Source organism: Tupaia chinensis, unplaced genomic scaffold (assembly GCF_000334495.1).
Source record: "Tupaia chinensis unplaced genomic scaffold, TupChi_1.0 Scaffold000231_2, whole genome shotgun sequence".
Classification (NCBI taxonomy): domain Eukaryota; kingdom Metazoa; phylum Chordata; class Mammalia; order Scandentia; family Tupaiidae; genus Tupaia; species Tupaia belangeri.
The window spans coordinates 1,280,214-1,291,313 of record NW_006159707.1 but is presented as its reverse complement, the minus strand read 5'-3'; positions in this window follow the sequence as shown (position 1 = coordinate 1,291,313).

Below are 11,100 nucleotides of genomic sequence, written 5' to 3'. Positions count from 1 at the left end.
ATTTCTTCCTTCATATCGTTGAAGGACTTTCTCATCTCCTGTAGTTCATTGTCTCTTTTCTGTTCCAGCTCATAGTGCTTGTTCAACATGAATGTTCTAAACTCTATCTCGGACATTTTGGTAACGTCCTCTGTTTTTTCAAGAAGAGGAAGGGAGTTACTGTGTTCCTTTGATGGAGACATATTTCCTGCTTTATTCAGGCCTGAGGTTCTTCTACTTCTAACCATTGGGAGATGTGGTCCCTTTGAAAAACCTTTTTATGAGAACGTTTCTTCGAGTAGGAGCAAGTGTGTTTCCTTTCTGATGTGGAATGGAGATAGCCAAACTCTCTCTTCTATTGTGTTTAGTAATGTAATTCAAGAAAAAGTATTCTCTTCAGGTGTACAAAGAAATGTATCTCCTTCTTCGCAGCTGGTTCAGTGAAAGGGAGGATTCTGGCTGAAAGAGGGGTGTCTGGCTTGGGGTCCCGGGGCTGAAGCTACGGGGGGCAGTCCTCCCTCAAAGTTCCTGGCCCAGGGGTCTAAAGATGGGAGTGTTGAAAATTATTTTTTAAAATTAATGAATTGATTGATTGAGAGAGAGAGAGAGAGAGAGAGAGAGAGAGAGAGAGAGAGAGAGAGAGAAAGAGTGAGAAAGAGGAGAGCACCTACCACAGGGTCTTGCCATCATGATGCATCCCCCCCAGATCATGGGCACATATGTGCTGGAATACTCAGGGAAGCCTTGGGTTTGAACTGGTAACTTTTACATGTGGGTCAACTGTGCAGAGCAGTGTTTTACCCCTGCACTATTGTCTGAGCTCCCACCATATTTTCTATTTTGAGTTCCATTATGCTGAAGGTGAGAGTGTAATTCTAGTTAATTTGAACTGAACTCCCTCAACTTAAACTCTTTTTGGCTAGTTCAGTTTAGCCTCCATTAATTCCATCTTTCTCCCCTTGTGTCTGTGTTCCAGGTGGGCTTATACAGTTCCAGAGCATTGACTTACACAGTACCATAGCTGAACCCTCCTAATTCACTTGCATCTGTCTCCTCTGGCATCCACCAAGATGGGCCATACTTACTGGCTCCCAAATTTACTTTATGTCATCCATGGCTAGATGCAGGGTCTTCTTGGATCCACTAGTCATCTCTCAACTCCCCATAGGTCCTTCTTGGGTGAAGATAAAGAAGAGTAGAAAACTTAATGCTCCTGAACCAACTGAGGATTACAATCTTCTTGATCCAGGTTGACCACCTGTCATTTTTATTCTATAGCTGGTGCCCAGGGCTCTGGTGGTGGTGGTGGGGTGGGGTGAGTGGTCACTGTGAGGCTTGCTGCAATCATAGATTTCACCAAAAAGCATGAATGGACAGGAGTGTCATCTACTTTGAGTTGCCCAAATTGATCTGGGAGTTTCGTCTTCCATCTCCCTTTTGCTCAAGTCTCACCCTGGAGCAGATGGGACAGGTCAGAAAGGTGAGACAGGTGCAGGCACCTTCTTCAAGGACAAGAATTGGCAACTAACTCTTGCTTTCTCCCAGAATCTACACACTTTTTTTCTGACTCAAAAAGAGCTTTATCTCCCAAGAGGGTTCCATGGTCTATGGCCTAAACCTAAGCCATGAGTTTTCTGGGGCCTTGGCTGTTGATATCCCACACCTAGGCTTCAGAGACTCAGAAATATTTTCTCTCAAAAGATTTTCTCTGCTGTGTTTCAAAAGGATATTTTAAACTAAAAAGCTGAGCATTCATGCTCTTTTCTCTATATGTTTCTGCTTTAACAATTCTACCCTGAGAGTATGAGCAGGGAAATAATGAAAATGGATAGGGGAGTAGGAGATACAGAGAAACATAGATTAAAATGAAAAAAAAAAATACTACCTACATGTGCAGTGTGATGTGGGCCCACTGTCTGGGAGCATGGCCCCTTGTCCTCACCTCTCTACTCAACTGCCCAGGCTGAAAAACACCTCATGTACCAGACCAGGGAATCATGAATAGGCCCCTGAGAGAGGCTTGAGACAGGCAGGAGGGACCATGGGATGGAGTCTTGGTTAGACTGATGATGATTCATGACTTTACCTTGGATTTGCCCCTTAATATTGGCGTGACTCTGAGTAAGTCATCTACCCTCTGTACTTCAGTTGTCCTGGAGTGGAAGTTGGGAAATTCTGACTCTCATCCTACTTTTACAACAACACTGGCTTATGAGACTAAGCACAAGTTTTACAAGGTTGCAACATCTCAGTTCTCTCATCTGCAAAATGGGCTAACAATACCTACACAGCCTGCCCCACAGATGTTTGCCGAAGATCAGATAAGCAAGTAGGTGAATATTTGAGACCTTTAAACAGAGTATGGTAGGTTTACCTTTTCTAAATGTTACATGATTGGAATCACAGAGTATATATGATTTCTTTTCAGTCTTTTAGGCAAAACTATGCAAATGGTTAAAAAAATAAATCAGTGGTTGCCAGGAGTTGAGGGTTAGGTGGCTGGGGATAAACAGGTGGAACAGAGAATTTTTTTTATGGCAGTAAAGCTATTCTGTGTAGTACTATGATGTTGGAAACATATGTCATTATACATTTGTCTAAACCCACAGAATATACAGCACCAAGAGAGAACCTTAATGTAAACCATGCACTTTGAATGATAATGATGTCAGGGTAGGTTCATCAGCTGTAACTGTTGTCTCACTCTGTGAAGAATGTGAGAAATCAGGGCAGCTATTCATAGCACAGGGAAAGGGGGACATGGAAAATATCTACATCTTACTCTCAATTTTTCTGTGAACCTAGGACTACTTTTTTTAAAAAAATTTTTTAGAGAGAGATTTTTGCTATAGGATACATAGACTTGCCAGAGAAACAGAGACAGAAATAATGAAATCACCCCCCTGGGGGATGGCCATGCCACAATCCCTTCTCTATTCTCCTCTTGGGGTTTTTGGGGACACACGCACACACACCTAGCATGAGTTTTGAGCTGCAGGGTCTAGGATTTGAACCACAGGTGACTACATGGGAGTCCAGCAATGTAATCATTATGCCATCTGCTGGTCCCCCCTAAGACAACTCTTAAAAACATAGTCTTCAAAAATTTTACTCTCAAAAATGTATTTCTACTTATTTAGTTTTAATTGCTAGAGGGAGCACATGTTTGCTAGAGGGGGGGAGAGAGAGAGAGAGAGAGAGAGAGAGAGAGAGAGAGAGAGAGAGAGAGAGAGAGAGAGAGAGAGAGAGAGAGAGAGAGAGAGAGAGAGAGAGAGAGAGAGAGAGAGAGAGAGAAAGAGAAAGGGAGAAGGAGAAGGAGAAAACACCATGCTTCCAATGGGGTGTATCACACTGCAATCCCTTCTCTATGATTTCTCCATCCTGTCAGGATATTGGGCATGCATACATTCACACATGCCCATTGTGTTTTGAAAGCTACCAGGGCTGGGATTTAATTTGTGGCTGGCCATATGGAATCTCATACCCTTAACCACTAGGCATTGGTTCGCTTCCCCAAATTTTAAAAAGGGTAATAATACTTAGGTGAAAATGAATATGTGAAGATATGAGAGATGTTTTTTCCTTTTATCTTGTCTATCTTGTCCTTCAAGGGAATTCTAAGACAATAAAACTTATTGACAAAGAAGATGGGGCGTTCTCATAACTTACCTGTCTTCTACTGGAACAGTGAGTGACCTTGCTTCTTCAGGTGATACCTGTGGATGCTAATTCAAAAGTTAACAGCAGAGGGCAGCCTGCACCCAATAAATAACAGGACTCCACTGCAGTCTCCAGCTAGCTCTAAGAATGTAGTGACCAGGTATTATGATGCAATGCAAGTAGAGTCTGCTAATATTGGAATCTGGGAGTGCAGCTCAGGAATGTTATTTGTTTTTGTTATATATAAAAATAAGGGTATTATATATATATAATGTATATAATACCTATATAATTTATATTATACATACATATATATATATATGTATGTATAATACCTTTAAGTTTACTGTTTTGAAAGAATGCACACATGGTTTAAAAAAATGAGAACTGTACAAGAATCTACAAAAGAGTCCTTATAGAGGCCACAAGACCCTATACAATTGAACCCTTTACCTCCTGAGTTCAAATCCTGTATTCTCCCCTGGCTCCAGCCCACCCTGGAAAGCTTTGGCCTTGCTTTTTGCTCACCTTGGAAGACTCTTCCCCAGATAGCAATGAAATTTATATCAATCAATTGTTCCTTCAATTCCTCTAGATCTTTCTTCAGATATCAGTCCCTCTTAGAGGTCTTGTCTGGCCTTTACATTTCATATTATAACTCCTGTCAATGCTCCCCACCTTAATTTGAAAGGTGCCTGGAACACATTATTATTATTTTTTCCAGAGCACTCTTGCTCAGATTATATATTGTACTTGATAATTTAAAAAAATCCTGTGTCTTCACCCATAGAATATAAGCTCCATAAGAGCAGGAACACTTTGTATCTTTTTTTTTTCTAATTTCTGTATCATCCGTGCCCAGATGATTCTAGAATGTAATAGTAGAAGCTTAATATTTGCTGAATGAAGCGGCCACAGTTCTACCCATGCAAAATGCTGACTTGACCCTTATGGAAATATGGTTAAATGAACTGGCATGCATGTTTTATTAGACCATGATTCCAGGATTTGGCAATTTGGGCTGGGCTCAGTTGGGTGGCTTTTCTGGTTGAGGCCAGGCCTGGCTCATGTCTTTGGTTCCATTAATTTTCCTTCATGTGGTCTTTTATGCTCTAGTAGACTGGCTTGGGTTCACTCATATAGTGGCCTCAGGCTCCCAAGCATAAGAGAGGTAATTTCCAATGTACAAGTCTATTAAAGACTAATACTTTGCTGGTATTATATTTCCTCTGATCCCATTGGCTGAGTCAGTCCCAGACATGACCCAGATTCATGCAGAGAGGAGCTGCTAAATCACACTGAAAGAAGGGAGTGTGTATCAGGATAATTTCAGGGCAATTTTGCAATGTATGATTCCATAGTGATGATTCAATTGCCCTTTAAAACGATAATAAAATCCCACCAATAGCATATGAAGGTGCCTATTTCCCCATGCCTCCACATCATTATGGAGTACATACAAAGGTACTTTAAAAAAATTCATAGAGAGATGGATTGAAGTACAAGTTCGGGGCTGGCCCAATAGAATAGCAGTTAAGCATTGCACATAGGAAGCTGCATCCCACATGGCTCACCAGGGTTCCAGACCTAGCCACAGTGGCTTAAACAATATGCCCAGTGCATGTGCTTATGCCCAGAATCCTGAAGTAACGGAGAATTGGAGAAAGAAGGATTGCTGCATGATTAGGCCCCTTTAGGGGATGCTTTCTCTCTCTCACATACACCCTCTGGCATACATTGTTTTTAAAAAATGGGTACAAGTTTATTTTGGTGCAAAACACTTTTGAAATCTGTAATATTAGGTTATCGGAAAAGTCATGTGTTTTTCTATGCAAAAATGCATGAGTTTCCCGACAACCCAATATTTTCTTTATAATATATATTTTTGATGAACTTTTTGAAGACCGTTTGTATTGTCACATTAAAGCAATTCATCTATACTAATCAAGTAGATAAAAAGTAGTATCTTACTTGCTCAGAGAACTTAAAAGACATCCCTAAAGTTATGTGGCTGGTAAGTGGTGGAGCTTGACCTCAAAATGTAGGCTCTCACTTGGTTTGCCACATCTTGCACTGTGGATGGGGTGTTAAACCCTGTTTTTGAGGCTGGACCCTGTGACTTACTTTGGCCTTTGGGGTATTAGCAGATGAAATGTAAGCACAGGCTTGAAATAGGCCTGCATGCTGGTTCCTGTTATCCTTGTACCTGAGCTGCTACCACAAGAACATGCCCAGTGTGGAGAATGAGTGACACTTGGAGTAGAACTGAAACAGCCCAGTTACCAGCAAAGGCCAATCCAGATGACACCCAGCCAATACCCAAACATGTGACCACAATCAGCACTGCCATCTGACTGACCCTCCACTGACCTCAGAAGGGTGCGTTGCTTCTCTCATCTCACTGGTCTCCCCAGAGGATCTGTGATTACAGAGCTGAGACCTAGGGGATCCCTAAGGAGCCTAAGTAGATCCCAAATTCCCCAGGCCCTGCGACACCTCTGTTGCTGTGCCTGGACTTGTGGGTTTGGACCCTGCTCTGGGACACCCTCTATGAAGTTGGTGATCTCTTCCTGGTTTCTTGTGGTTTTCCGAGCTTGAGAGCTCTGATGGTGCTGAGGCCGTTTGACTGGGTTAGAAAAATCTTCATAATTGTCAACAAACTGGCCAGAGCCAGAGCTGACATCTGATGGAAAGGGCCATGAATGGCAGAAGAGGAAGCTGGCCATTGCTGCCCAGAGCTCACCTGAAGTGATGGATGGGAGGCCTGGCAGGCGGGGAAGGAGGGAGATGTTTATGTTTCCAAACGCAGGGCATTTTCTTTCAGGGTACAGGGCTAGTAGAAACAGGGTCAGAACAAATCACTTTACATTTTCTCTCTCTTTTATTTTTTTTCTTCTGATGAGAAACAATTCCAGCTCCCAAGGCATGATAGACCAAGGAAACTGTTTTAAATCTACATTTATTCTCTGAAAAATTATTTTCTTGAATTTTAATCTCTTTAGGAAACACTGATCTCGCTGAGAATCTGATAAAAGACATGGACCCATTCCCCAGAAAAATCTTCATAGATATGAAAGTTGACATGCGATGTTAGGGGACTTATAGTTTCTTTGAAATCCATTCATGCAACCTAGATTCAGGGATTCTGAAAGAAGGAAGAAGGGAAGGAGTGCAAGAGAGAGAAAGACTGGAAGTGGGAGGGTGGAAGACAGTAATGAGCACATAAGAAGAAATGGGAGTCTGGAAACATACTTCTTGTCAAGTCTAAACGAAGATTCCTTTGGCCCCAAATATATCCCCTCTTCACTCTGCACTAGTCCCAGAATCTGTGCTTCTCTTACAAATCACTTCTCTTAGTCAATGATTCTTCATTGATTTGTAAACTTGCCTTTTCCCATCAAGCCTGGTTATTTGAATTCTGTTTATAATGGGATACAGTGGCCTAGTTTACTCAGTTTAACCGGTAGGCAGTATTCTATAGTATGAATATACCACATCTTTTGGTATGCATTCTTTGATAATGGGCATTTAAGTAATTTCCCCTTTTCTAATTAACAACAGGAAATATTCTTATATATATCTCCTGCACACAAATGAGAGAAGTTTCTCTGTGGACTCTACTTAAAAGTAAAATTTCTGGGTTGTAGGGCATAAACATTAAAAAAATTTATTTTTGGTTTGCTAAATGGTGTGTGCATTTGCCAGAGAGAGACAGAGAAAGAAAAGGAAAGTGAGAAATCACTCTCCATGAGGGATAGTCACACCACAGTCCCTTTTAAAAATCCTTTATATGATTTTAATTCTTTATTTCTTTTTCTTTTCTTTAATTAATTTATTTATATTCATGCACTATCTATACATCATCACATCCAGAATACACTGTATATTGGCTCAATCAAGCACATCAACATACATGTTATCATCAACAAACAATTTTCAATTTCCTGTGTATTTTGTTATTTTTGGCATCCTTAATTCCCTATCTCTCACCCTCTGCTGTGTCCCACCCTCCTCCCACACTGTCTCTGGTATCCATGGTTGCTTTCTATGCCTTTCCCCCCCATTCTATTTATTCTCTAAAGAACTTAATTAATCTAAATACTTCCAATAGCTAGCACAGCTGATATATATGTTCATATCCATGAACACTAGTCTGACCCTAGGCATAAACCTCAGTGAGTAGAATGAGCATACAACAAAGTAGCCCTTAGCTGGGACTATATAGCTTACAGCAGTCTTCAAATATGCATTTTTAAATTTAATGAAAAACAGTTTTTGGGGACCAGCAGTTAGTGTAATGGCTATGTCGCTGGACTCTCATGTAGCTGACCGTGGTTTGAATCCCGGACCCGGTGGCTTAAACTCAGGCTGGGCGCATGTGTGTGCGTGCCCAAGATCCTGAGAGGAGAATGGAGGAGAAGGGATTGCAGTGTGGCCATCCTCCCTGGGAGGAGGGGGTGATTTCTTGCTTTCTGTCTCTTTCTCTGTCTGGCGAGTGCACGTGCCCTATAGCAAAAACCTCTTCAAAAACAAAACAAAACAAAACCCAGTTTTTGCGATTTTTTTCTTTTGAAACATTTTTAAAAATTAATTAATTTACGTTCATCCCCTAATCATCGTCATAGCATACAAAAAGTGGTTTTCCATCCAGAATATACTGCATAGTGGCTTAATCATGTATGTTATCAATAATTTTCCATTTCTAGTTTTATGTATGTATATATTTATCCCTTTGTCTGACCTTCTGCCCTTTCACACCCTCTTCTCACACTATCTCTGGCATCTACAGTTGCCTTCCAATCCTTTTCCCTCCATATTTTATTGATCATACAATTTCTTAAATAATCTAACTACGTTCAATAGCAGGCTTAGCTGGTAATTTCAAGAAAAGCAGTTTTGAATTGGTAAGGAAATTTCCTTAAAACTTAAAGCCTGGAAACAGGTTAGTATCCTGTTCAAATAGTAGGTACATGAAACTATTGACAGCACAAGACAGGACAAAAACTCTTAAAACCACAGTCCCTTAACCATTTTTCCTTTCCAGGTTTTGGGTAAGCATGAACATACGCCTAGCATGTTTTTTGAGTCTCTGAGTCTGGGACTCAAACCACACAGCCATATGGGATCCAGCTGCCTCAACCACCACACCACCAGCTGGCCTGGGAATAAGCATCTTTAGCACTACTAGGTACCACTCCCTCGCTCTATGGGATCATCAGGCCATTTACTGCTCCCACCAACAATGCCTGAGGGATGTGTCCTCTACATCCTTCTCAGTACTGTTACTTTCTGATGTTTATATTTTAAAAATTAATATGATATATATATATATATATAAAATGATGTATGTATATTCTATTTATTTATTTATTTTAAAGAGATTTTTTTGCTATAGGGCACATGTGCTTTCCAGAAAGACAGAGAGAGACAGAGAGAGAAAGTGAGAAATCATTCCCCTCCCCCCAGAGAGAATGGCCATGCTTCAATCCCTTTTCCTCCATTCTCCTCTCAGAATCTTGGACATACATGGACATGTGCCTGGTGTGAGTTTTAAGCCACTGAGTCTGGGACTTGAACCATGGTCAACTGTGTGGACGTCCAGTGACATAAACATTACGCCAACTGCTGGTCCGTCCATATATATTTTAAAAATGGGGGACCAACAAAAAATATAGATATTTATTTATTTTCGGGTCTATGTGTGCCTCTTTTGCAAATTGTAAGCTCACTCCAGGTGTGTGTGCATACATTCTCAAGATCTCAGGAGAAGAATGGAAAAGGCACTTAAGTGTGGCCACCTCCCTGGGGGTAATTTTCACTTTCCCTCTCACTGTCTCTGTCTCTCTCTCTCCACATGCCCTAAGGCAACCCCCCCACTAAAGAAAAAATAAATGCTGCTACCCAGACTCAACCACCAAATTAACTAAATTAGAGTCTTTGGGGGTGGAACCCAGACATCAGACCTTCTAAGAAACACATATATTTGGAGATTGGGGCAAAAGGAGGCACCAGCTAATGAAGATTGAAAAGAAATGACCAGTGATGAGGCCAGACACCAGTGCAGCAGTAACACAAAGCTCTGCAATGTTTGACCCACAAAAGAAGGTTTAAGATTTGTATCCTGAGGCTATCCTATATACACCTGGCACATGCGTGACCATGAGAAAGCTAACTGGGCCTGGGGGTAGACCATGATGTGAAGACCCTTTAGAGGGTTACTCTCTCTCTCTGAAGAAGAAAAAAATAAATGTCCAGTGAAAAAGTAAGGAAAACAGGATATATGGCTTATGGAAGCTGAGAGAGTATTAAATAAAAAAGGAAATAAGAGGGCAGCCCCATAGCCCAATTGTTATACCCTGTGCACCAGCAGCTAGATCCCACGTGACCAATCATAGCTGAAATCCCAGCTTTAGCAGTGTGACACTCACACAGGCACATGTGTGTACATGCTCAAAATCCTGACAGGACAGAGAAGTGGAGGAAAAAGAATTGCAGAGTGACTATACCCCCTTGGGGAGTTCTCTCTCTCTGTCCCTCCCCACTCTAAAGAAAATATGTACCCTCTGGAAATAAAGAAAAAGGAAATAAGACACTATTATTATTAGGTTGTCATAAAAGTCATGACACATTTTTGCATAGGAAAACAGAAAAAAATACATCATGAGTTTTCTGACAACCCAATACATAGGGATACTATTAGAACTAAATGAATAAACATATATGGAGGCACTTTGTAAGCTGTTCATTGAAAAACAAATACCAATTTAAATATTATCACCCTCTAAGGGAGTAATAATCAACATTCCCACCTGTGCCTACAGAAATTTAGAGAAACCTAGGAGGGAGTCCATCCTCAGCACTTCTTACACTTGGGCAAATTAAGCAAAAATCCCTACATCTATGAGGATTAAACAAATTAGTATCCATTTTGCTAGTTTAATGCCTAATACATTATTATCATCACAGCAATAATAATAATAGGTAACTCACTGTGTCCTAGGCAACGTTCTAATTAGTTCACATTTATTCAGTTAGTAGTCAAGAAAAGTTAACTATTGCTGTCTGTTTTTTAAAAATTTTTATTTTTTTATTTTTCACATTTTAAAATACATTCAATCACATTTTTTAGCTTACAAGGTGATCATTTCAATATATGAACATTTCTCCCCGGCCCAATTGATCAAAACATAACAATACTACCTCCCTGTCTCAACAATGCTGTCTCCATATCCCTCCTCCAAATGCTTTTCCCCAGGCCCCACTCCTCCACACATACCACATCTTGCATGCACACCCATCTCTTGTGTTTGTACATCCTTTAGCCCATCAGCTTCAGTTATAGAGTGCAGATACTCAGTATATATTAAGTGGGGACATACAGTGTCTCTCCTTCATAGCCTGGCTTGCTTCACATCTTCCATATTCTTCCACTTTCTGTCAAAAGCCAGGGTTTTTTTTTTT